Source organism: Mauremys reevesii, linkage group 8, assembly GCF_016161935.1.
Source record: "Mauremys reevesii isolate NIE-2019 linkage group 8, ASM1616193v1, whole genome shotgun sequence".
Lineage (NCBI taxonomy): Eukaryota > Metazoa > Chordata > Testudines > Geoemydidae > Mauremys > Mauremys reevesii.
The window spans coordinates 62,934,142-62,959,865 of NC_052630.1; the positions used below are offsets into that span (position 1 = coordinate 62,934,142).

Consider the following 25,724-nt stretch of genomic DNA (forward strand, 5'->3'; position numbering starts at 1 on the left):
ATTTTTAAAAAGGTCTAACTTTAGTGGTGTTTGTTTAACATCATCCAGAGATACTAGTGGAATGAAAAGAGTGTTATAACCACATGATGAGACAATCTCATCTGCTTTGTCAAAAAATACAGAATAGAAATATTTATTGAATACTTACGTTTGTTCTTCATTATTATTGCTAATTCTACCATTTTCATCTTGTAATGGGCTAATACCATTGTCAGGATTTGTTTGTTCCCAATATATTTAAATAGCTCCTGCTTATTGTCCTTAACTCTGCTGGCCAGAGATTTCTCCTTTGCTTCCCGGGGAAGGTGGCTTCTCTTGGATGATGCGAAGGAGTCTCAGAGCACAAATGTATTGAGCCCAGTAGCTCATTGTATCTCTTAGGCCAGATTTACCAATCTCTCTGCTAGATATAGACTACACAACTTTCACCAAGATAATTCTTAATAGACTAAACAAGGTATTTTTTAAAATTAATAATGGATGTGCATGTATGTTTTATATCTGTTAGACAGGCAAGAGATAATTTACATTTTCTGGGAATCTAAAAATACTCTGGGACCAATTGCAGCCATTGCACTGCTTTCATTAAAAAATTGTTTGTTTGGCAGGATAGAATGGGGCTGTTTTCACTTTGGACTCTGTTAAGAAAATGGTCAATGAATGTAGAGGAATCCTGCAATAATAGTCACATATGTGATCAAATTACCTTAACTGGACCAGTGTCCTGATCCAGCATGGTAATTCTTATGTTACATGGTGGAACCAGAAGAGACTGTCCTGTTTCATCGCTATGAATTCTGCTGGCTGTAGAGTTTGGAGTATGCAAGGGATACAAGATCAAGTCCTTTGTTCTCTAATTCATAAGTTAATTTTTCATAGGAGACACTACTAGAAATGCAGGAGCACTCATTTATGCTCATTTTCTACAAGCTTTATGCTTTTAATATTTTGCTATCTTCTGACGGCTGGGGCTCTGAAGTTAAATTTGCCATGAGTAAAACAGGCATTCTTTTCTGGTTCATTGGTATGAGTCTGATCCTACAAGGTGCTGAGCACCCACAGAAGTGATTATCCCCTTCAACACCCACTGAAACCCATGAAAGTGGAGTGTACCGAGCACTTTGCAAAAGAGGTTAAGGGCCTAACACAATTGGGTCTCTTACTCATAGGGGTAATTCTTTCAACAAGAACAATGGGTTATAATTGCAGAAGTACTGTAGAATGCACTGACCATTTTCTCAAATGATTTATAGGATCTCTCTAGCCCTTTGTATTTATATAAGTGTATCTCCCGATATAAATATAGTTCTCTGTGCCAAAACAAGGGGCCAAATTCTCAGAGGATGTAACTCAGTATTGCCCCATTACTAATTTACACAAACTGAGATGCACACATGCGCACACACTCATTTTGTTTCTCCATACAGAATGTACACACATTTTGTCACTGTATATCATTCCCTAATACATAAATATTACTCAGAGTGGATCTCTGTGCTGTATATGCCAGTACAGACATTTGTAGGTTTGGATGTGAAACTATTAGTTTTCTGTACTGCATAGATTTTTGAACTGGCATATTTATGTGTTTCAATCTTTTTCACCGGGTAAAATTAGGTTATACAATTTCAATTTCATTGTAATTTTATTTGTTTTGTAAACAAAAAAGTAGTAAAATCTTACATCAGTCCATGACAATTCTTCTGCAGCTTCAAGAGAAGGACTATCTTATTATGCCATCTGAACATGAGTTATGCAGACTACCTTTGTTTTCATTCCCTAACTTCTACGAGTTGCTTTTGGAAATGATGCTCATATTAAATATCTAATCCATCAGCAGCATAACTTGTGGCATAAACAATTTCCAACAAGAACCTTTTTTTCTTAATAAGGCTGATGTAATATGTATAATATACCTTATAAGAGATCCTTTTACATCAAAATATTTCATACTCTTGCACCTCAGAAAAATAGTGATTTTTTTTCCTGTATGCCGTCTAGTGGCTATCTTGTTTGTTTCATGTTCTCTAACAGTAAACACCAAGTGAAGCACAGAAGAACAGAAAATCTCCAATGAATATCAAACCTGCCATTCTGTGGATCATGTATCATAATACAGTAGCATATACAACTGTTTTTTATTTGACAAGAATGACATGGTATAATAATGATATCTGATCATCTGTAGGTATTACGGCACCTATACAGACAAAAAGGGGTATAACTTGGGATTTTAGTAAAAAGGACATTGTTTTTTGAATTGGGAAATAGAAAACTTGCACTTTCACAATTGTTATATACCATTTATATGCCAAAGGATTTTGATACTTTCATAAATTGCCCAACGATCCTGAACTTTTTCTTGTTTCTATGGCAACCATGCTGCTGCATAGTGCTAGGCCGGTGATCCACTGAAGCTGTCAGTTATTTTATTAAACATTTTATTTTAAACATGCAGAGCCACACTGATTTATACCAACTGGGGCACTGTTTTTTAGCTTCAAATTTAAATACGCTACTTTGTGGTATTCCTTCAATTAAATATCAAAATTTTGAGGGGGAAAATGAAAAATAAACAACCTTAAGCTCATAATCTTTATGCTCATAAATAACATGTATATCAGTCTTATAACAACACTAAAGCTATAGGTGAGACGTTAATAGCAGTGAAGTCTTTCCCACTGGTAAAACTGCTCATCTATTAATTGATGGGATGCATAGCTTATTCAGTGGGGGATGGACAACAGGATAGGAAACGTGGCAATAAGGGCTTTTCCCCTGATATGATGGCCTTATACTGACTTTCTTTTAAACTGAAATCATGGCTCAGTTAAATAGACTTGTGTTACTATGCAACACTGAATCTGCAGTCTGCATGGAGATGTAGCAAAACAAGAAACATTTGGAGGCAGTGCAGCTGCCTAGAAGTTCATGATGGCATGACTTATGTCAGTGTAGTAGCATGATTTTAGAGGACAGGACTGGCAGAAAACAGCAGAGTGCTGTGCCCAGCAACACTGCAGCCAATCATTAGTATTTTATATGGCATGCTGTAGAATGGCAGAGGGGAGATCGGGACGGAGGATTGATAGTGACATATGCTAAGTGCAGGAAATAAGTCTGTTCCAGAAATAGCAAGTAAAGGTCAGTCTTTGCCTTCCTGGAATGTTAAAAAGTCACAAATACATTGGTTAATTTCACTGGATAGTTACTGTCCCTACCACCGATCTTTAAAAAAGGACTCTGACAGTAGCCATCTCTCAAACTTCTCCCCAAATGATGTTTTGTGGGTGTAACAGATTATTGTGGGAGAGTTTCCCTCTCCAATCTTTCCAGCTATTAAAACATCACCAGTGGTGTCACTTACGTTTCTTCCACTTTGTGGCATAATATCAATTCTAGTGGCATATTCCATTATGACTGCAGGGGGGCAGATCATCAGCTGGTTTAAATCAGTATAACTTCATTGAAGTCACCCCTGAGGATCTGACCCCAGGAGAGAGATTCTCTTTTAAAACAGTAAAGTTTTCCAGAACTGAATAAACTTTGTGTAATCACTGTGATTGTTTCCTTAACAGGTAAGAAAGGTTTACTTTTGTTTTGTCTAGATCACCTTGGGTCAATTTACTCTCAGACTAGACCACTACATACTGAACTTCACGTCAATAATCAATCTCTCTTGCAAATCACTGGAGATTTCTGCTGTCAGGTCAACACTTCTGACATTTCTGGTAATCAGAATTTACATTTGAGAAGAGAGTTTAAATGCTTATTCCTAAAGGGATAGCCATACCACTTGTATATATGATAGATAATTAAAATGTAGTAATGTTTGCTGGAGCTTAGGAATATCACATGAAGCAAATAGGTTTATAATTTGTTTTGTAATAGTTCGATGGGCAACTTCAATATTCCCAGTTCATAAACAGCTAATTAGTTCTAAAAATGTGAAGTGTGTTGTAAGAGTAGAATTAAAGTGATCACTTTTACATGAAGCTGTATGATCTGTGTAAATTCCTCTTTTAGCACAGCTGTTGACACCATTTTGCACTGACCTTGTTTAAGCATGAATCAACAACTGCACATCTGGAAGCTCATAGACTTTAAGGTCAGAAGGGACCATTATGATCATCTAGTCTGACCTCCTGCACAACGCAGGCCACAGAATCTCACCCACCCACTCCTGTAACAACCCCCTAACCTATGTCTGAGTTATTGAAGTCCTCAAATCGTGGTTTAAAGACCTCAAGGTACAGAGAATCCTCCAGCAAGTGACCCATACCCCATGCTGCAGAGGACGGCGAAAAACCTCCAGGGTCTCTGCCAATCTGCCCTGGAGGAAAATTCCTTCCTGACCCCAAATATGGAGATCAGTTAAACTCTGAGCATGTGGGCAAGACACCAGCCAGCACCCAGGAAAGAATTCTCTGTAGTAACTCAGATCCCACCCCATCTAACATCCCATCACAGACCACTGGGCATACTTACCTGCTGAAAATCAAAGATCTGTTGCCAAATTAATTGCCAAAATTAGGCTATCCCATCATACCATCCCCTCCATAAACTTATCAAGCTTAATTTTGAAGCCAGATATGTCTTCTGCCCCCCACTACTCCCCTTGGAAGGCTGTTCCAGAATTTCATTCCTGTAATGGTTAGAAACCTTTATCTAATTTCAAGTCTAAACTTCCTAGTGTCCAGTTTATATCCATTTGTTCTTGTGTCCACATTGGTACTAAGCTTAAATAATTCCTCTCCCTCCCTGATATTTATCCCTCTGATATATTTATAAAGAGCAATCATATCTCCCCTCAGCCTTCTTTTGGTTAGGCTAAACAAGCCAAGCTCTTTGAGTCTCCTTTCATAAGACAGGCTTTCCATTCCTCGGATCATCCTAGTAGCTCTTCTCTGTACCTGTTTCAGTTTGAATTCATCCTTCTTAAACATGAGAGACCAGAACTGCATACATTATTCCAGATGAGGTCTCACCAGTGCCTTCTCTACTCGTACTAACACCTCCTTAGCTTTACTGGAAATACCTCGCCTGATGCATCCCAAGACCTCATTAGCTTTTTTAATAGCCATATCACATTGGCAGTTCATAGTCATAGTCATCCTGTGATCAACCAATACTCCGATCAACTTCTGTGATCAACTTCTCTTCCTCTGTTACTTCCAACTGATGTGTCCCTGTTGCAGGGTGGACCCCTGCTCCTGCCCTGAAGGTCTTAAAAACAGCCCTGGGAGGGGGCTGTGGCTGGAGAAAGCAGCTTTAGGCTGGGGCAAGAAGCCTGGGCTGATTGGGGAAAGTAGGCTCAGCTGTGGCCATGCTCCAATCAGGCCCAGCTGGCCCCTATAAAAGGCTGCGAGACAGAAGCCCAACAGTGAGTCTCTCTCTAGCTATAGCGGGATATGGGCCTGGCTGCAGGGAGCTGGACATAAGGTACCTGAGTGAAGCAGGGCTGGGGAAAGGCAGAGGAGCTGGGGAGCTCTAGCCTCGAAAGCCCCAGGCTGCGGCCTAGCATTGGGCTAATAGGTACTGGGGTTGCAGAGGGCAGCCCAGGGGTAGGACAAGGCAGCAGGCCCAAACCCAACCTTGCCAGTGATGAGTAGGCTGATACTGCAGTCTGCCCCAGGGAGTGGGGCTAGACAATAACTGGCAGTAGCCATATACTGAGGTAAGATGGGGATAGAGGGTGGGGGTTCCCTGGGGAGGGGAGACCCAGAGAGAAAGGGGTTACTGCCAGGGGCCAGCACCCCATGTAAAAGCGCACCGAGTCCAGGGAGGGACACGGGGGCCAGAGGACAGGCAGATCACCGGCCTGCAGAGGGCGCTCCTGAGCTGAAACGGAGCTAATTCCCAGGAGTCACCAGCAGGAGGCGCCGCAGGGGTGAGTCCGCTCCTCTACGGTCCCCAATTTATAACTAAAATTCTTGTTATTAATCCCTAAATGCATGACCTTGCGCTTTTCACTATTAAATTTCATCCTATTACTATTACTCCAGTTTACAAGGTCATCCAGATCTTCCTGTATGATATCCTGGTCCTTCTCTGTATTAGCAATACCTCCCAACTTATGTCATTCGCAAACTTTATTAGCACATTCCCACTTTTTGTGCCAAGGTCAGTAATAAAAAGATTAAATAAGATTGGTCCCAAAACAGATCCTTGAGGAACTCCAGTAGTAACCACCTTCCAGCCTGACAGTTCACCTTTCAGTATGACCTGTTGTAGTCTCCCCTTTAACCAGTTCCTTATCCACCTTTCAGTTTTCATACTGATCCCTATCTTTTCCAATTTAGCTAATAATTCCCCATATCAAATGCCTTACTGAAATCGAGTTAAATTAGACCCACTGTGTTTCCTTTGTCTAAAATATCTGTTACCTTCTCAAAGAAGGAAATCAGGTTGCTTTGGCACAATCTACCTTTTGTAAAACCATGTTGTATTTTGTCCCAATTACCATTGACCTCAATGTCCTTAACTACTTTCTCCTTCAAAATTTTTTCCAAGACCTTACATACTACAGATGTCAAACTAACAGGCCTATAGTTACTTGGATCACTTTCCCCCCAATTTTATTAAAATAGGAACTATGTTAGAAATTCTCCAGTCGTACGGTACAACCCCTGAGTTTACTGATTCATTAAAAATTCTTGTTAATGGGCTTGCAATTTCATGTGCCAGTTCCTTTAATATTCTTGGATGAAGATTATCTGGGCCCCCTGATTGTCCCATTAGGCTGTTTGAGTTTGGCTTCTACCTCACATGTGGTAATATCTACCTCCATATCCTCATTCCCATTTGTCATCCTACCATTATTCCTAAGCTTCTCATAATGACTGAGGCAAAGTATTTGTTTAGGTATTGGGCCTGCCTAGATTATCCTTAACCTTCACTCCATCCTCAGTGTTTAACGTTCCCACTTCTTCTTTGTTTTCTTTTTATTTATATAGCTATAGAACCTTCTACTATTGGTTTTAATTCCCTTTGCAAGGTCCAACTCTACATGGCTTTTGGCCTTTCTCACTTTATCCCTACATGTTCTGATCTCAATAAGGTAGCTTTCCTTCCTAATCCTCCCATCTACCACTCCTTGTAGGCTTTCTGCTTTTTCTTAATCACCTCTGTCAAGGTGTCACCCCCACTCTGAGCTTTAGGGTACAGATGTGGGGACGTGCATGAGGTAACCCCTAAGCTTATTTACCAGCTTAGATCTAGTAGTTGCCACCACCAAGTAGATTAAACAACCATTTATGGGAGAGTCATTTGGAAACTCTGACTTCCCTCCAAATATTTCCCTAGTCTTTATCCCCCTTTTCCTGGCAGGATTGAGACTGATTCACCTCTCACCAATTCCTGGTGAGCCCAGATCCAAAAAATCCTTTGAGTTTTCCTTGTTTTAAGATCCATCAGGTTCTTAAAAGAAGACTTCTAATTAAAGAAAAAAGGGTGAAAGGAATACTTCTGTGAGATTAGCATGCAAGCTACTCACAGACAACAGATTCAAAACACAGAGGATGTCTCTCTGGGCAAAAACCTTAGTTACACAAAGAAACCCAATTTGATTCTCCCTATATGCAAAATGAAGTCAAAAAAGAAAAACAATCTAATACATTTCTTCTCTAAACACTTACTACTTTTAAGAAATGTTAGATGGCTGATTCCTGGATCCTTCACTCCAGCACAAACTTTTCTGAACAGACAAAAGACTGATTTCACTCCTCCCTCTTTGAAAACATCTTGTCCCCCCATTGGTTCCTCTGGTCAGGTGTTAGCTAGGCTATGTGAACTTCTTAACCCTTTACAGGTAAAAGAGGAATTAATCCTTAACGGTCTGTTAATGACAACCTCTCTGAGATGCTTGCTCATCCAGCTTGGTCTACAACTACTGGCTATGAATTTTTTCCCCTTTCTTGGGATGCAGGCTTCTGATAGTTTCTGCAACTTTGACTTGAAGTAATTCCAGGCCTCCTCCGCCTTTAGATCCACAAGTTTAAGCACAGACATTCTACTACCAGTATCACCTATTAGACTGGTATCTACACTACCCTTCCTCCTTATGTCCATTCTCCTACCCACGGCTGTATCCTTTCTTACTTTGTTTTCTTCCCTCTCAATGTTAAATTCTGGAGTGAAGATTACCTGGACATCTCCCAACCATCTTCCCGAAATTCCTAGTTTAAAGCTCTCTTAATCAGTTGTGCCAGCCTTCATCCTAGAAGTCTATTTCCCTCCTTACTCAGGTGAAGTCCATCCCGAGAGAACAGTCCTCTGTCCATGAATGCTTCCCAGTGGCCATACATCCCAAAGCCCTCCTTATAGCACCACTGCCTGAGTCATCTGCTGATCGCCATAATCTTGTCACACCTTTGTTGCCCTTCTCTAGGAACAAGCAGAATCCCACTGAAGATCACCTGAGCCTCGATTTCTTAAGCATCTTCCCCAGCCGGGAATAGTCTTCCTTGATATGTTCCAGTGAGAATCTAGCTGTATCATTTTTTTTCCCACATGAAGGACAATCAGCGGATTCTTTCCCACTCCTATTAGGATCCTTTTCAGCCTCAGGTCCACATCCTGTATCTTAGCACCCAGCAGACAACACACCCTTCTGTTCTCCGGATCAGCTCTAGTTAGGAGTCCCCGATCACATAAACCTGCCTTTTTCTGGTGATGGTGCAATTCTCTCGTCTATCCCGTTCCCTCTGGGTGCAAGTCCTCTTCATTTCTATTATCCCTTGCAATCCTCCACAACCCATCCCATATCCTCCTGGGACTCATATTTGGTGGTGTTATCTCCATTGACTCTTCTCCTCTTCCTATAGGGCTAGCTGCTCTTCTCTTCTTCCTTACCCTCTCACCTTCAGCAACCACCTGCTGTGCCCCTTCATTTTCCAACTCTGCAAACCTGTTCCTGAGCTCTATTTCTCCTTCACTAGGTTGTTTTTTCCTCTGCCTGGTTCTCTTAGTCATGTGCTTTCACTGTCCACTTTCCTGACCAGCAGTATCCCCTTAGAATTCTTTGGACCTGCTTCCATCTGTAAGTCTGAGCTTTTCCTTTCAGCCTCCTCATGTCTTTGCTCCACCATCTGCTCAAACCCCCTTCTAAACTCAACCAGAGTTTCCACCTGCATCTCCAGTCCTCGGATCTTTTCTTCCATCAGCTCTATCAGGCAGCACTTCATGCAGATGAAATTCTTTTCAGGTACCCCCTCCAGGATCATGTACGTGCCACAGCTTCCACCTCCAGTCATTCTCATTGTGTCTTCCACTGCTGCCTCTGTATCGGTCATAGCCTTCCCACCTAAAACCTGTTAGTCCAGGAAACACAAACCAAACCACCACCACCCACAGCAAAACAAACCCCCAATGGGTACCAGAACACCATCCACTCCCTTCACTAGCTTGTCTATTCCTCTGCCTAGCTCTTAGTCTCCTCCACAAACTCCCCCTGTAAAATCCCACTGAAACTCCCCTGTTTCCAGGTCTGTTTGCTGGCTCCTGTGCTGCTGCAGCTGTCTATGCCCCTGCCTGACTGGCTGGCTACCTTTATAGGACCCCTAAGCAGAGAAACCCCACCCCCTAAGCAGGGCTCAGCTTCTCTCCCAGCACACTGCCACTACCAGCCTCCACATATATAACTACAAAATACAAGACACAAAATACAAAAACCTTTCTCCTCCAACAGAACTCCCACTGCACATCTGGAAGCTGCTTGCCTTTGTGCCTGTGGAAAGTATGTTTGTATGAGTGAAAATTTGCATGTTCTTGCTCACAGTTCATTGTGAAGGGTCTTGTCTGCGAGTTCGTGGGAGGCTGTCATTGTTAATGTGTTGTGAAAGCTTTACTGAATTCAACCTGTAGACTGCACTTAGATACAGGAATGAAGATGAATTAAATCAAAGTTCAGTGAGGTAATATTTAGACAATGATAGAAGCAGAATGTTTAAAGCCCTGGCTTGGTCCCCAAAACAGAATCCTACTGTTAATATGTTGCTATAGCACTAATGAGTCTCAATGTTACCATCATTAGGAACGGAAATCAAAAGGAAAATGGGATCAACTTCACCTCTTAGCCAAAGAAGATTTTAAAACCTGTACCAAAGAGTAACCTAATATAAATGTTGTTGACAGTGAAATAAACAAAAATAAAATGGTGCGAGAGAGAATCCATGGATTTGTAGATTTAGAACTATTTAAATTAACCAGGTGAGACCACATTGTTTTAAAATCCAATAATCTTTGAATGCAACCAGAACCCTCACCTTACACAAGTGCCAGAGGAAGCTACAAGATGCACCTGTCAAGAACATTACTTTCATTTTCTGTTTTCCCTTTGACTTTTTTATGACTTTCTGCTTTCTGACTCTGACAGTAGGCTAAGACCAAACATTTAAATAGTGTGAGCACCACCTGGGAAAGAACAGTGCATATAGACATCTGCCATATTTGTAAAATGAAAACTTAGAAAAACACTTTGGGTGAAATCCTACTCCACCGAAGTCAATGGCAATACACCCATTGACTTAAACAGAGTGATAACTGTACACTTTGCATTTCTAAATCAAAATTCAACATACTTTTTGTATCCTAAAAAACAAACAGTGAACTTTCACACTTGACTTTGTTTCCTGCAGAGGCAAAGTTGTGGATTCTGCTACATTTGAAAAGTTTTACTTTTATCCAAATAGAAGTGAAAGTTTTCAAGTAGCAAAAATTATCAATGAATGTCTCAGCACACAGCAGATGAAGTAAGAGTCACTTTTCAAGTTCTCTGTTTTTCTTCTTCTGAGGTCATAATCATGCTGAGATCACAGAAAATAAACTAGATTGAATTTTTATAGCCACAGATGATAAACACAACTCCACTAGCCTATGAATTGTAATATAACTGTTGAATTCAGATCTTTTCTGTTTCATGCGATAAATACCAATATAGAGATACAGGACTGGACTACACTGAGAAGGAATTTATGCTGGCATAGCTACTTCGCTCAGAGGTGTGAAAAATCCACACCCCTTGAATAACATAGGTATACCAACCTAATCTGTGGTGTAGACCATGCTAGGTTGATGGAAGAATTCCTCCATCGAGGAGGTGGATTACTTGCACCAGTGGGAGAACCCCTATGGTTGGGGTAGATAGTGTCTACACTGAAGCACTGCAGCAGTGCACCTGTGCCACTTTAGTGGTTTAAGCATAGATATACCTAAATAATAATTTTAAATGGCTGAAAAGATGAAATATGGATAATTGAAGCTAAGAATAGATTTTTCCCCAGCAAAACCTGACTTATTTCTGATTATTCAGCTGCCAATATAATATTTACCTCACAATATTTTACCCAAGTACAACAGTTTCATTGTAAAGGAATTTCAGGAGGAGTTGAAGCTGTCAAATCTGCAATCTTGGAGCCTGAAAAGCCCCTATTCATCAGGTCTGGCCTGCAGTGGGCATCACCAATCTTGCCTGCCAGTATTTCTCAGGCCTATTGTAGGCAGTACATATTGTAGGCAGTACACAATGTATTGTAGGCAGTGCACAGGCACATATTCAGCAAAACTCATGCTTTATTTATTTGGTCACTTCAATGGGACTTAAGAGTGTGCTTAAAGCTAAACACATTTAAGTGCTTTGCTAAATAGAGAGAGGCTTAAGTGTTTTGTTGAAATGGGCCCTAGAGAAACCAAACCCATCTTGAGAAGGTGTTCAGTCTTCATGCTCATTCAACCCAGGCTCTTTATGCTGAAACCACCAGCAGTCCATGCCAAGGTTGATGGTATTTTTTTGTGCAATGTGAACATTTGTACTCTAAGCATTGGAATTGGGACTACAAAGTCATTTCAAACAGGATATCAAGTGACTTTCAGATAGTAATGACTTTCAGTTATTACTTAACTACTGATGTGAACTGGATTTGTATCAGGGTCCTAAAGGTGAAAGATGCCTTAAATATCTTGCACCATTGCCAAAAATAGCAATGTTAATCTGCTTTTGGATGTTTCAGATGATATAAACTTAAAATCAGATACAGGTGTACTTTTGTTTTTCTTTCTTTACTTACTTACTTACTGTTAGAAATAACCCCTAATACAACCGTGGCTGAAAGAGTTCAGAGAAAAATATTAGTTTATGAGATGCATTTTAAAAGCATTTTGTGTATAATCTATCTCTTCCTGTTTGTGGGTCTTTTACACAGTGGTTGAGACACAAAAATATTTTAAAGAAACAAGAAAATGTCACTGTAAAACCACAGAAATTATCTGAGGAAATGATGGGCATTTATACCACCTCAAAATACTTTAAAGTCTTCTTCCCCCCGCCCCCCTAAATTTATGCCATTTTCTTAAGTCACAATTAATAGTATAATCTCCCTATGAAGAATGTAGGCTAGGACAAGAAATGATTGGCTTAGTTTTGCAGCAAAGGAGATTTAGGTAAGATAGTAGGGAAAAAAATTCTAACTATACGGATAGTTAAGCACTGGAACAGGTTACCAAAAGAGGCCGCATAATCCCTGTCCACTGGAGGTTTTTGAGATTAGGTCAAACAAACACTTCTCAGGGATCGTCTATGTATTCTTGGTCTATTCTCAGAACATGTGGCTGGACTAGATGATCTCTTGAGATCCCTTCCAGACCCAGATTTCTATGATTCTATATAAAAAAAGAATACAAGAAATGTGACTGAAATGTAAGAGCTTTTCCATGAATCATTAGCTGCATCTGAGGTAAATTCATCCCTGGTGTAACTCTTGACTTTAATTGACTCTGTTTTGTACCCCTTTAAGAGTACTCCTTAACATGTTTTAGTAGGACAAACTATATAAAAATTAAACATAACACAAGTATGTATGTGCATCTTGGAATGAGTTTATTATTGATAATAGCATAGTACAAATGGCTTGGACTTCCTGATGAGCCTAATGGTGTCCAATTCTCATTGAAATTCATCAGGGAAATCAATGAGAATTGGGCACAACACTTCCTTTTGTCTCCTTTGAAATTCCCAGCATATATGTTTATGTAGGTCACATAAAGCATCACAAAACACAATAGGTGAAATCCTGGTTCCACTGAAGCCCATTCAAAACTGCCATTGACTTCAAGAAGGGCAGGATTTTACCCACTGAAAGAGAGAATGCTTTACAGAGTTAAGCCTCTGCCATGGGGCTGGTCTACGAGGTGGTCAAACAGGCTCTGCTAAGGAGAATGAGCTAACCCAGATTAGTTAATTGTGTCAGTAGCTGGGTGCCAGTTAATTAGGTAAGGAGCACCTGGTGCTAATAAACACTTATGAGGGCTCAGTCAGGAAGCCCCAGAATAAAGGAAGGAGAAAGGGTCCTCAGGGTAGCTGGGTAAGAGGCTACTTCTAGTGGTTTCTTCTTAGAGAATAGAGTCTCACAGAGAGGAACAGGCCTAGACTGAAAGTACTCCTTAGATAAAGGACTGGAGTAGACCAGGAGAAGGAACTGAGTGTAGGCCCTTCTGGAGAGCTACAAGGGTGATACATTGGTATCTGGGTGAATATCCAGCAAAAACCTACGTTTCAGGTAGGGAATTCATCCTGACACTGCTCTGGAGCTAGAGGGGTGAAACTTAAGAATGATTATCCTTGGGGAGGTGAGTTTCTGGTCGATTCGCTGAGTAAAGCTTTTGTTTCTTTTTGGTGTCCTTTTCTGTTAAAGAAATGTGACCCTGTGAGGAGGGTGTTCTTTAGTACTGTAAAGGCTGTTTGGACTTGTCTATATTCTGGATGAGTGGAAACTGAGTTAGGGGCTCACATACAGTACTTTCTGACTGCAGTGCATGTGCCAGCATGATTTTTATTTCGTGCTAGCCTTGTTTCTGTAAGCAGTTTACACAGGTGGATCCCATCTTTGTGCAGAGTCCCACTGAATTCAATGGGGCTCCCATGTTGGTTTTTAGGCAGCATTTTCATGTCTGATGATTTTTAGCATTAAGCCTATGACATTTAGAGTCTCTTTAAAAAGTCTCAATTTTAAAAGTTTCTAGCCCTGATGGCTGTGGAGGAAAAAATTGAAAATGTGACCAAGTTCCCACTAAAGGGTCATAAACAAGAAAGCAAAGAAAGAGACTCCCAACATTATTATGGCTTTAAAGATAGTTAAGCCAATATAATGGGTTTTGGCAGCTTGATTCATGATTTTTGAACAGTTGGAGATGACAGTACTAGGTAGGTCTATCCCAGTGGTACATGTTGCCTGTTTAGGTGCTTAAATCCAGCAGTTTCTATAGGAAAGTGCAAGTGACCAACATGAAGTAAAGTCAAAGAAGAGAGGTGAAATCTACAAAGAGTAAAGATTCCAGGAAGCAATCTTACAGGACAGTTACACAAAGTAATAACTGTCATCATAGCCCCACCAATAACACTTCATTTTTAGTGTACCCCCCACCAGCCCTCGTTTGGTGGTCCCCTGTGGCTTTTAATGCACTTGCAGTATGGGAAGTCAAAGCTTGCTTTGTAGCTTAATTTCCTCATGCAAGCCAATATTAGATTTTGTCCTTATATTTACATAGCTCTTGTGAGCTTTTATAATTGTCTGAGGTTTTAAAATATCCCCTCTTTTCCCACCTTTCCACCCACACATCCATCCACCAAAAAAACCACCCACAACAACAAAAAATTAGGGGAATCTGCAAAATAATTTACTGAGGCTGATGTGAATACATACAAAAAATTATTCCAAATCAACAGGCTCTCTAATGGGCACTCATCGGTTGTGGTTCAAAACCAAACAACTTGTGATTGAGATCACATGCAAAAGCAGTTGAGATAATAAAGTAAGCAGAGATGAGAAGCTGAAAAATACACTGAAAGAAAAACTGGACAGTAAGCAAATGATAATAGATTGTCTGTCTATCCCTCTCATGTACTATCCAAAGTACATGAGTACAAAACAGTCAAGGAATTGAAAATAAACACATTTGGAAGAAAGAATCCAGTTGGGATATTATAATGTAAAAGGGAATTAATGGACTGGCAGAAAGTGTAGGCCCTGATTTTTCAAACACTTACAAACGCACTTAACTTTAAGAAAATGAGTAGTCCCATTGATTTCAATGTCTGTTGAACTTATGTCTGGATCCAAAATTAACTGAGAAGCCTTCCATTAACTTAATTTGGCTTTGCAAAAGGCCACTAGGACCTGATCCAATTCCTAGTGAATTCACTGGGAATCTTTCCTGTGTTAGATCAGGCCTTGAACTTTTCTGAATCTGTTTCTTAACCTATAAAACAGGAATAATAAATATTATGTATTTGCTTACATGCAATAGTCAACCTCTTAAATCCTATTTACAGGTTTGTTTACGTATGGTAGATAGTGGTGTTTCCTTTCACACTGAGAGATTTGTTTTTAGTTACTCTTTTGGGGGCGAGAGGCACTGAGATCTAATGGATTAGTTGCGTTCATAGTCAAATTTAAATGCAACCTCTGTTTATGTATAAACAGAAATAATGTATAAACCATTTCAGTTTTCTATCATCTAGGCATTTATATCAATCTGTATGTGAGCATTTCAATGCAGTGAGATTCTGGCATATGACCTTTGATTCTCCATAGAATTTTTTTATATGCACAGTTGTCACTTTTAGTCTATCTGGTATTTTACACTGGGTCACATAATCTTTTAACATATGCTTTAAAATAAGTTATCGCTTTGGTATATACATTGCAAATAAACAGGTACTGTGTATGTGTTTATATTTTTTATAAACATAAGCCAAATTTAAAAAAACCCACCATTTTGTTCAAACTGCTAATGTGCTGAAATAGATTTAGAGGCACACACATTACTAGCAAGAATACAATCCTTTAAGCAACCAAGACACAAAGTTAATTAAAATCAGTTATCACTAACAAAGAGATAATTGAGTCACACAGGTAAAATCAGAATCAATCAAGTTATCAGTCCAATAAGTCAAGACTCTTATCTAAATATAAACATGCATAGCTCAGTACAGGACATTCCCACTATCCCTTTCTTTCCAATGAAGCTACTGTACTAAAGACAAGGAAAAGAACATGGAACAAATCCAGAAGTCTAGTTGTTTTTCTTGTTTGTTTGTTTGTTTGTTTAGTCTTTTACCCTATGCATAACTTACCTCTGAGACTCATTGCTACAAAACAAAACTGAGCCTGAGAGTTTGCCTGGGGGTCATGGATGAGATCTTCCACAGTTATGTTAGATAGCATAACAAATAAGACCTTCATGCTCTAACATGTACACCAACCATTACTGCCGGAAGTTAGGAATAAACTTTCCTTGTGAATTGGCTGTTCCATAAGTGACCATTATGAAGGTTTTACATTTTATGAAGTGGCTGGTACTGTCTACTTTTAGGCACAGTATGTTAAACTACTAGTCTTTCTGATCTAAATGTGTATGGCCCTTCTTACAGTCACTCATCAAAAACTATTTGAAGTCAGTGGCAATTTTACATGAGTGAGGGCTCACTTGAAGCCCAAACCTCACTCATTAGATCTGGATACAAATGTGGGGTGAAATCTTGACTGGCTCCACTGAAGTCAATGGAAATTCCCTTCCCCCCCCTCACCCACCCCCAACACATACTTCAGTAGCACCAGCATTTCATCGCTGGACTTTCTGGTTTGACTCATAATAAAATGAGGGATCAATCACTTGCAGATCTCAAAGTATTTTACAAGATAAGATACAATATCACCCCTGGTATGGGGATAAGTGGGGAATTGAGACATAAATTAGTGACTTGCCAAAGATCAAACAGCATTCCCATTGCAGAGCTTGTACAAGAACATGGACCTCCTAGCTCCCAGGCTAGTTGATCCAATCACATTGCTGATTTACCCAAGGTGGGAGGAGTCTGTGAGATCCAAGTAATAATTTAAGGATGGATGGGGAGAAAAATGTAGCTGTGGCTGCAAAGGAAGTTTTTGTATTTGAACAATCTTAAGAGGCTGAAACCCTAGACACCTTACTCATGAGGCTTTGGTTTCTGACACAGTAATTATGACACTTCTATAATCTGTCTACTTTTGAATGATAAGAAATAGAAACACTGTTAGGAGAAAGGGGGAACAATATAGATCATCCTTTGAACTGATTCAACACATAGTTTGCCAGTTTGCCAGGAGGGCCATGTTCAGTGTTAATTTTAAGCACAGCATAAGCTCCTGTAAAATGCAGCCTTCTAGAGAAATAGGTATTTATAGTGGCATTATGAGGTGCTACTGAATGAACACATAATTATAAAAGCTGTGAACAAGCCTTACCTATGTAACAAGAAATATAACACTACTCTCAGCATTCTAGCTGCCATAACTAAGCAGGACAAGGTCAACTTCTGCATTGTCAGTTGAAAGGTTATCATCTGCATGGTAGTTTGAGTTGTAGTGGTTTTGCATACTTTGCATTAATTATAGTAATTAATGCAATGTCACTTGGCTAAGCATATCTGTTATGTCATGTAGCCAAAAACAGAGCTAGCTGCAAATCTTTGGAAGTATTAAGCAAGATAGATAATGTAAAAGGAATTACATATGGATTATGTGCCCTTAAGATGATCAGTGATAAATTTTAATGGTGACATAATTAGGGTTGTTATTGCAGCAAAAGTGGTTGTCAAATACATATACATTTGCTTCTGTATTCCACACTGAAAAAAATAATTTTTTCTGACCATTAAATATTCCTCTATCCAAGATCCGCATGAGGGCTGAGCCTAGATGAGTGGAACCAAAACTGGAGAGAGGTTTTTTCTCTTCAAAGAAACTTTCTTATCTTAGATGAGTGGATTATGCTGTTGTCTTGCCAGATATAAATGGGGTGACTCCAACATAGTGTTGCATGGGTATATCAGAATGAAGGAGCTGAGATTCCATTAGCCATGTCTATGCTGCGCTTACATGTACTGAGCCTACTGTGACTCAGAGTAAGTGAACCTGTGGAAGTGGGGTGAGTTCACATGCAGTGAGGTGGATGATGGTTCTTAAATCCTGCTATCATTCTTAATGCAGCCAGATCGCTCCTTGTGCCGCAGCAGAGCCTTCCTTCCTAGAACTGGCTGCTACCAGCAGCATCCCCACTCCCCAAACTACTTTCACTTTCTATTGCCACTAGCTTATTTTAAACTACACTCATCTGCAATCCAGTGGTGAGGAAATAGGGCCCTATTGCAATTTACTGGTGTTGGGGAGGAAGGAGGACTGAAATAGGGTACTGACTGAGGGCAAGAGGATTGCTGGGACTGGGACCACCACTGCTGACCATAGCGAAGAAGCTGGGAATGGAGGGCAGGAGCAGGGAGGTGGAGAAGTGACGAGGGAAGGTGTATATGTGTCGTGAATAGCAGCAGAAGCTGGATCTAATGATGGTGAAGGAGAGAGACATAGGGATGTTTAAGTTGGTTGGAGGAGGATGAGAAGTCTAAGCATGGTTTTCAGGGAGTGGAAAGGAGAGGGGAAGAAATGTGAGTTTACTGAAAGTGATCAAGAGACAGGTACAGTGAATTTGCTTCTCTGCTTCAGTCTCCTCTCCACTGTCTCCTCTGAACTCAGCAACGGGGAGTAGGGAGGGCTGGCCATGGTCACAAAGCTGGTGTAACATGACAGGAGATCAAGTAAGCTATAGTCTGTCTAATAAACAATGATCAAGTATCAGAGGGGTAGCCGTGTTAGTCTGTGTTCACTAAAACAACGAGGAGTGCGGTAGTACCTTAAAGACTAACAGATTTATTTGGGCATAAGCTTCCGTGGGTAAAAAAAAACACATTTCTTCAGATGCATGGAGTGAAATTACAGATACAGGCATAAATATATTGGCACATGAAGAGAAGGGAGTTACCTTACAAGTGGAGAACCAGTGTTGACAAGGCTAATTCAGTCCGAAGTGCCATATACCCACACTCAGTCTCCGGCCTTCTAGTAAGAATGTCCTTAGTCCTTGAAAATAAAGAGCAATGGATGAAATAAAACTTTCTCTCTCCTTACCTCCTATTCTTGATAACTTTGGAGAGCAGAGATTAGTTCTTCAAAAACTGGACCCACTTTCATCTTCCATACTACTTGTTTAAGAAAACAGCCTACAATCTCTTATACCAGCTATCCCAGATGGAAATTTTTCAATTAACATGGAAAAGATGCTTCCAAACTCAAGTGTTCAGAAGTATGCTATTCAGAGTCTGACAGGTGTTCATTCCAGTAGGTTTCCTAGTGATATTTTTAAACTAGATTCTCTAAACCGTATCTTGAAATATCTTACTATTGCGAGCTTGCTTTTTCACAGCATAATTTATCCTAGTTCACATAAGCCAATGCCAAAAGTAGATATAATTTCATAGTCTCTTTTTCTCTTAAAAATAAGGTTTTGTATTTTTATTCATTTTTTTATTTGATTACAGTGCCAGGTTGACTTCAATGGGATTCTGGACAGGCACAGTGGTTCAGCCACATGGAGTCCGTTCCAGGGTCAGGGCTTTAAGAATAAGTTGAAGACAGACCTTTATGGTTAATATACAAAAACTAAAGGGTAAATTTTAAAAAATGTTAAAATAGAATGGCAGGTTACTGTCATAGGAGCAAGTGTGTGTTTGTCTTTTTCCCTATGTCAGTAAGAGTTAAAAATAGCTTGGGCTGTGGACAGGCAATGAATAAGGGCTTATCTATACTGGGGATATTTGTACCCAGTGTCACTACAACATAGAAAACTCCAGTGTTTTGCAGTGGTGTGATGGAGGGCTTGCAGTTGTGCAGGGCATCGTCTCTACCTTAGAACTTGGCACAAGTACATCTACATCACGTATCTGTAATGGTAGAAATTTCCCTGATATAGACAGGCCATATGTGTAATAATCAAAATAAATAAAATATCATAACATGTTGCTACAGACACTTTATCCATACCTAAGAAGGCGCTCACTATATGTCAGTCACACTCTCAGTTCACAGCTCTTTAGTTCAAGTTCCAATAACAAGGTTGCAGCTGGTTCAGGAAGCTTTCCCCAAGAATTATTTCATCTAAGCCATTAGTTAGAGTTCTACTGTGATGGAACTAGAATTGATGCTCCAGAGGTTTCTATAATGCAAATAAAAAAAGCTGTTCATAGCCAAATGTGGCAAGCTCAAGAAAAAAATAAATAGTTTGCCTTCCCCTTAACTTAACTGACAGACGCCCATAAGCATATCATCCTGCACCTGCTGAATTGGCTGCTCAAGAAGTTCAGGATAATATAATGTGAATATAAGCCTTGTACTGCCACTTATCTGGCACCTGCCTCTCCTGCTGGAAGAAAATGAAAAGTAAATTTGAAACCTCAAGAGACTTTGCTGAAGGCACAGTAGCAGCAAGCCTAGCTTTTAAAAGTCTCTGCAGAGTTCAGTGGAATATTTGAAAGGAAAGTACATTGTATGTGTTTGCAATGTCCCTTGATCTATGTTTCAAGGGAAGAACTGCCTAGCATCTGGTGTTTACATTCTGAGCAGATCTTCAGTGTGCTGGTGACATTGTGATAGGCAAAGACACTCTGTTTAGTGCTGAGTGCATGTTACTTCAAAAATAGTCTGGAAAATGGGAGAGGGGTGGACAAGAGAGGATGAGGAGACAACTATACAGATTACATTAATCGGTTTAGCCCCAATATCTTCTTTTGCTAACAAAACCCCCAACTGGCTGGCTAATGCAAGCTGAAATCTTAGCAGGTATGGACAGCTGTCCTCAATACATCCTGCTGTTCAGCCTTCCGTAGAACATACCACATTCCAGTTCAGGTGTTTATTCAGAGTGCTGGAAGTTAGATACAATACAGAAATCAATGCACTGAAACATAAAGACTTTTTTTAGTTCTCCTGGTTTTATGGTCTCAGATCTCATATTTTCATCTCCTTCATTCTATCACAATGGTATTGAAAATTAATACAGCACTTCTTAGTGTTGTTCCAGAGGTGCTGATTTAGGGCTTACTTGCTCAGATTCCAACCACTGAACTAAATATTTGCACATTATTATAAAATATTGTTTAATCTACATAATGGGTGCTCAATCAGATACTTTATGCTGAGATTTTCAAGGGGGCCTATGGGAGCTAAGCATCCACCTCCTGCTGAAAATCAAAGGGAATTGGGTGCCTAAATCTCTTAAGCTTCTTGAAAATTCCACCTTAATGCTTGTCTGATAGCGATAGATGTTTTTCTCTCTCTCTTTACTGGCCTAAAGTTTTATTGATATCTCTAAAATCTTCAAAACTTAAATGACTTCTTTCTGAGTTACTGGCTCAAAACTTGGAAAAGGAAGGATGTCATGTTGCCCACAGTCAGCCTGTGGTATTTACTGTTGTAATATAGGCCGCAATGACTATTGCATCTGGCTTTTTTTTTAATTAATATCAATCATTAGTATCATATTTAATTCTGCAAGTTAAAATAAAGGTAGAGTGATCGAATCCTATGCCCCAGGGTATAATCCAATTGCCAGTGAGAATCAGGTAATTCTGCCCTCCTCCATCTATAATACTTCATAACTGCTTGGGATTATATGGGCTATCCCTTCCCTTCTCTTAAACTTCAGGTATTGGCCATTGTTAGAGGAAACTAAGACAGACTAGATGGACACATGCTCTGATTCTACATGATCACTCCATTGCCGCTAGTCATTACAGGAAGGCAAAATGTAAATGTTGCTTTCTAGCAACTGGGGAATTTTGAGGGCATTCAAGGCCTTCTGTTTCAGAAAATGAGATGCTGAGCTGCCATTTCTAACAGGATTCTCTTGCAAAATAAAGTAGCAAGATAAATTCCTATCATAGCAATAAATAAAATTAGTAATTATAAAATTGAGGAAGCTTTCTATTTTGGGGAAGTATGCTAACTATTTGAATTTTTTAATGAGCCGCGTTAAAAGAAAAAGCCTGTAATTTATGTTCCTTTTTCTCTGATGCTCCTGGGTCACTTTTTCCTATCCATTTAGGCACTAATGGGAAGTTAGTCCTATTCATTCTCTCTGGGAGTTGAAGAACCCATCTGCCATTTGTCTTTGAAAATCTCAAGACCTTGCCTCATATCCTACACTTTCAGAGGCCTTGGGTGGCAGGCCAGTCCTCGCCCACAGACAACCTGCCAACCTGAAGCATATTCTCACCAACAACTGCACACTGCATCATAATAACTCTAGCTCAGGAACCAACCCATGCAACAAACCTCGATGCCAACTCTGCCCACATATCTACACCAGCAACACCATCACAGGACCTAACCAGATCAGCCACACCATCACCGGTTCATTCACCTGCACGTCCACCAATGTAATATATGCCATCATATGCCAGCAATGCCCCTCTGCTATGTACATCGGCCAAACTGGACAGTCTCTAAGGAAAAGGATAAATGGACACAAATCAGACATTAGGAATGGCAATATACAAAAACCTGTAGGAGAACACTTCAACCTCCCTGGCCACACAATAGCAGATTTTAAGGTGGCCATCCTACAACAAAAAAACTTTAGGACCAGACTTCAAAGAGAAACTGCTGAGCTCCAGTTCATCAGCAAATTTAACACCATCAGTTTAGGACTAAACAAAGACTGTGAATGGCTTGCCAATTACAGAACCAGTTTCTCCTCCCTTGGTTTTCACACCTCAGCTGCTGGAACAGGGCCCCATCCTCCCTGATTGATCTAACCTCATTATCTCTAGCTTGCTTCTTGCTTGCTTATATATACACTCCTGCCCCTGGAAATTTCCACTGCTTGCATCCGAAGAAGTGGGTATTCACCCACGAAAGCTCATGCTGCAAAACTTCTGTTAGTCTATAAGGTGCCACAGGATTCTTTGCTGCTTCCTCATATCCTAGTTGCTCTCCTAATCAAACCTCTTTTGGACACAGTTTGAGACCCGTGTAAGCAATCTGTATCCAATCCTTGTCCTAAATCTCAGGAACTCTTATTTCCAAGTCAGAGTTGTCAAAAAGGCTCTAGTATTTTGGACCGAACAAAGAGCCCAATCCTGCCAGCTCTCTGTGTGCTGAACTCACAGCAGGCCAGAAGAACAGCTCACACAAATTTCAAGGGTTGCCTCATGAAGTTCCATGTAAAGCATTGCCACAAGAGGGTGGGAATTAAAAGGGCATTTAGTTTGTAGAGGAGAAGCCCTAAAATTTTAAGGATCCAAGAGGAAGTGCCCCTGCACCCTACTAGATCCATGGAAACCAAAATGGGTTTATATGGAGAGTGCCATCTTAGAATTCCTTGGCCTTGACAGCAATTATTCTGGCGGCAGCAGCAGTGCTGCCATTTGCTGTTTCCCCTTCCAGCTGTCCAAAAGATCATTCATTCCTGGATTTTATGCGGAAAGCTGGGGGTTCTGCATGGGAGATTGCCATAAAGAGTGAGCAGTCCACTTCCCTCTCCCTTTCAACCCCATTCCCAAACCCAGCAGGGCCCTATCCATGCACAGCCTCATTGGAAATTCTTCTACAAGGGGAAAGTTCGCAATGTGGACATCTCAGTCCTTCCTTGTTCTTGGACTGGAGCACCAGAATTTACCTTGTAGGCCATAGAAGTTGTGCATAGAGCAGGCTTGAAAGATAATGCCACAAATGAGCGAACCACAAATGATATGGCCCTAAACAGCTTATTAGAGCCTCTGCCTTAAAGCTGGCTGAAGTAATTCTTCTAAAAGTTTAATGTGGTGCTGGTGATGATTTTTCCTTTAAAGAAATATCTACAGAAAAAAGATGAGAGGAAAAAGAGCTCTATAACAAAACTAGTGGCCAGATTGAATCCTGGGGAATCTTCAGACATGGATCTTCCTCCCGCCACATGGAAAGGAGGATAAGTAATTTCTTCACAACATCCCCTCTTTCCTGGCTCTCTAGAACACATTTTTTTCATAGTCCCAGTGATCTGAATGTGGGAAATGGATGGGTCAGAGGTAGAGCATAAATCATCTTCCCCACTCCTTAGTAAGTGGAACAACCCAGCCTCATCTGTGCTGAGCAAGCCAAGTCCCAGAAGTGGATACTAGCTGTGAGGTCCCTTACAGTATAGCTTCTTGTGTAATTGTGTTGTTTTGGAGGGGGAGGCAAAATTGAAGGGGGGTCCATATTCAATGTTAAACTCTGGGTGTAAGGGCCAAACTCCTTGATTCTTTCACAAGCAAAGGGGAGTGAGAGGCAAAGCCTGCCCACAGAAGAATTCAGGGGAAAATCAGCAAGCGGAATTTAATGGAGTTTCCTAGCTCCTACTCTTTTGTATTTGTGTTTTAGGGGCATGATCTAACTCTAGTAATTGGCTAGGATCTAGCAAGACACTATCTTCTAAGCATGTGTGGTTATTAATTAGTTTTGTACTAAGATTCCTAGAATACAGGAAGTTGCATGAGCAATCAAAAATAAAGTAAAAAGTCAGATTCAGCCCATTAAACTCTCAGTGTATGAGAAGAGAGACAAGATCATGGCAAGTAAGTAGAAGAAGCTTGTTAGGGGTTCACAGCAATTTTTCCCTGCTCCCTGCAGGCTTTCTAATAATTGAAATTCTCATTTTAAAACTTGATTCAGAATTCATTCCCTTTAGTTTAAAACTTAAGCCCATGCTTTCCCTTCATATTACTTGTTAATTATGCATGGTTAAATATACTTAATGAAATAGGAAACTGAATTATAGAGGCATTGGTCATGACTCATAGGTAAGTTTAGAGCTTTCTTTCTAAGCTCAAAGCAATAACAATCCCTCCTGGATGTTTTTGTGATTAATCCTTCCCCCCCAATAAAAGGTATAATTTCAACCACATAGAAGAAATACTTCTCAGGTTATAAGAAGTTAAATGTGAAGCCCTTTAAAATGAATTTGTGCAGCCCCATCTCACTGAGGAATGCAATTCTTTAAATGTTCATTGCCTGAAACAAGAGATCCTAATAGCTAAAACTAGAATCTGGTGCTGGAATGTGAGACCCATATGGGACACTTTAACTACTTCACTCAGTTTCAGAAGTGATTCAGTTAATTATTACTAAATCTTGGAATGAGTGAAATGAGATGGACTGGGTATGGAAGAATCCATTCAGATGGTATCAAGTGCTATATTCAGGAAGGCAAGATGACACTCTGAGTACTCTTTAATAAAAAGGCAATACAATATCTAATGGTGTGGGAACCAGTTAACTCAAGAATTATAAGAGCATGTTTTGTTACAAATCATGGTAAAGTAATTCTCATCCAGTGTTCCACTCCCAGTGACCATAATGAACAAGTAAAAGAGGCATTCTGCAGTGAGTTTCAAGATATATGTAAATATGAAATACATAATTTTTTTTTGTAATATAGTCTGGGAGAAAAAAATTCTGCCTGGAAGAGAGGAAGAAAGGTTTGATCTGCAAACTACCAAAGAAAGGAAACCAAATGGTGAAGAATAATACCATTTTTAGTATCTGGAAAAGTGTTCTGTAGTGTACTATTGAACAGACTCAAACTCGTCATTGATAAAAAACTGCATACTGAGCAATAAGGTTCTAGACTGAAAAGATTGATTTAGAAAGCAGTTTCTCTTCAAGGTCTTGCTTATCAGAAAAGAGTTACTCTTGAACTTTATAGATTTCACCAAAGCATTTTGACTGCATTAATAGTCACTATGGAAGATCTTGCAACAATATGGACTTCCTAGGAAGATCATGTTACTGGTTAAGATGCTATATGAAGTTCCAAAATGCTGTGTAAGGACAAAGTAGGGA

At 40.0% G+C, this 25,724-nt stretch overlaps 1 long non-coding RNA gene across 2 annotated transcripts in view; it reads left to right on the plus strand.

Annotated features, from left to right (window-relative positions):
* The first annotated feature begins 13,371 nt into the window (after positions 1-13,371).
* Positions 13,372-25,724, plus strand: part of LOC120371049 — a 77,509-nt gene continuing 65,156 nt past the window's right edge. For both annotated transcript variants that reach the window (XR_005584120.1, XR_005584121.1), the window contains exon 1: positions 13,372-13,553. This is a non-coding gene — a long non-coding RNA (uncharacterized LOC120371049). The remainder of the gene's footprint in view (positions 13,554-25,724) is intronic.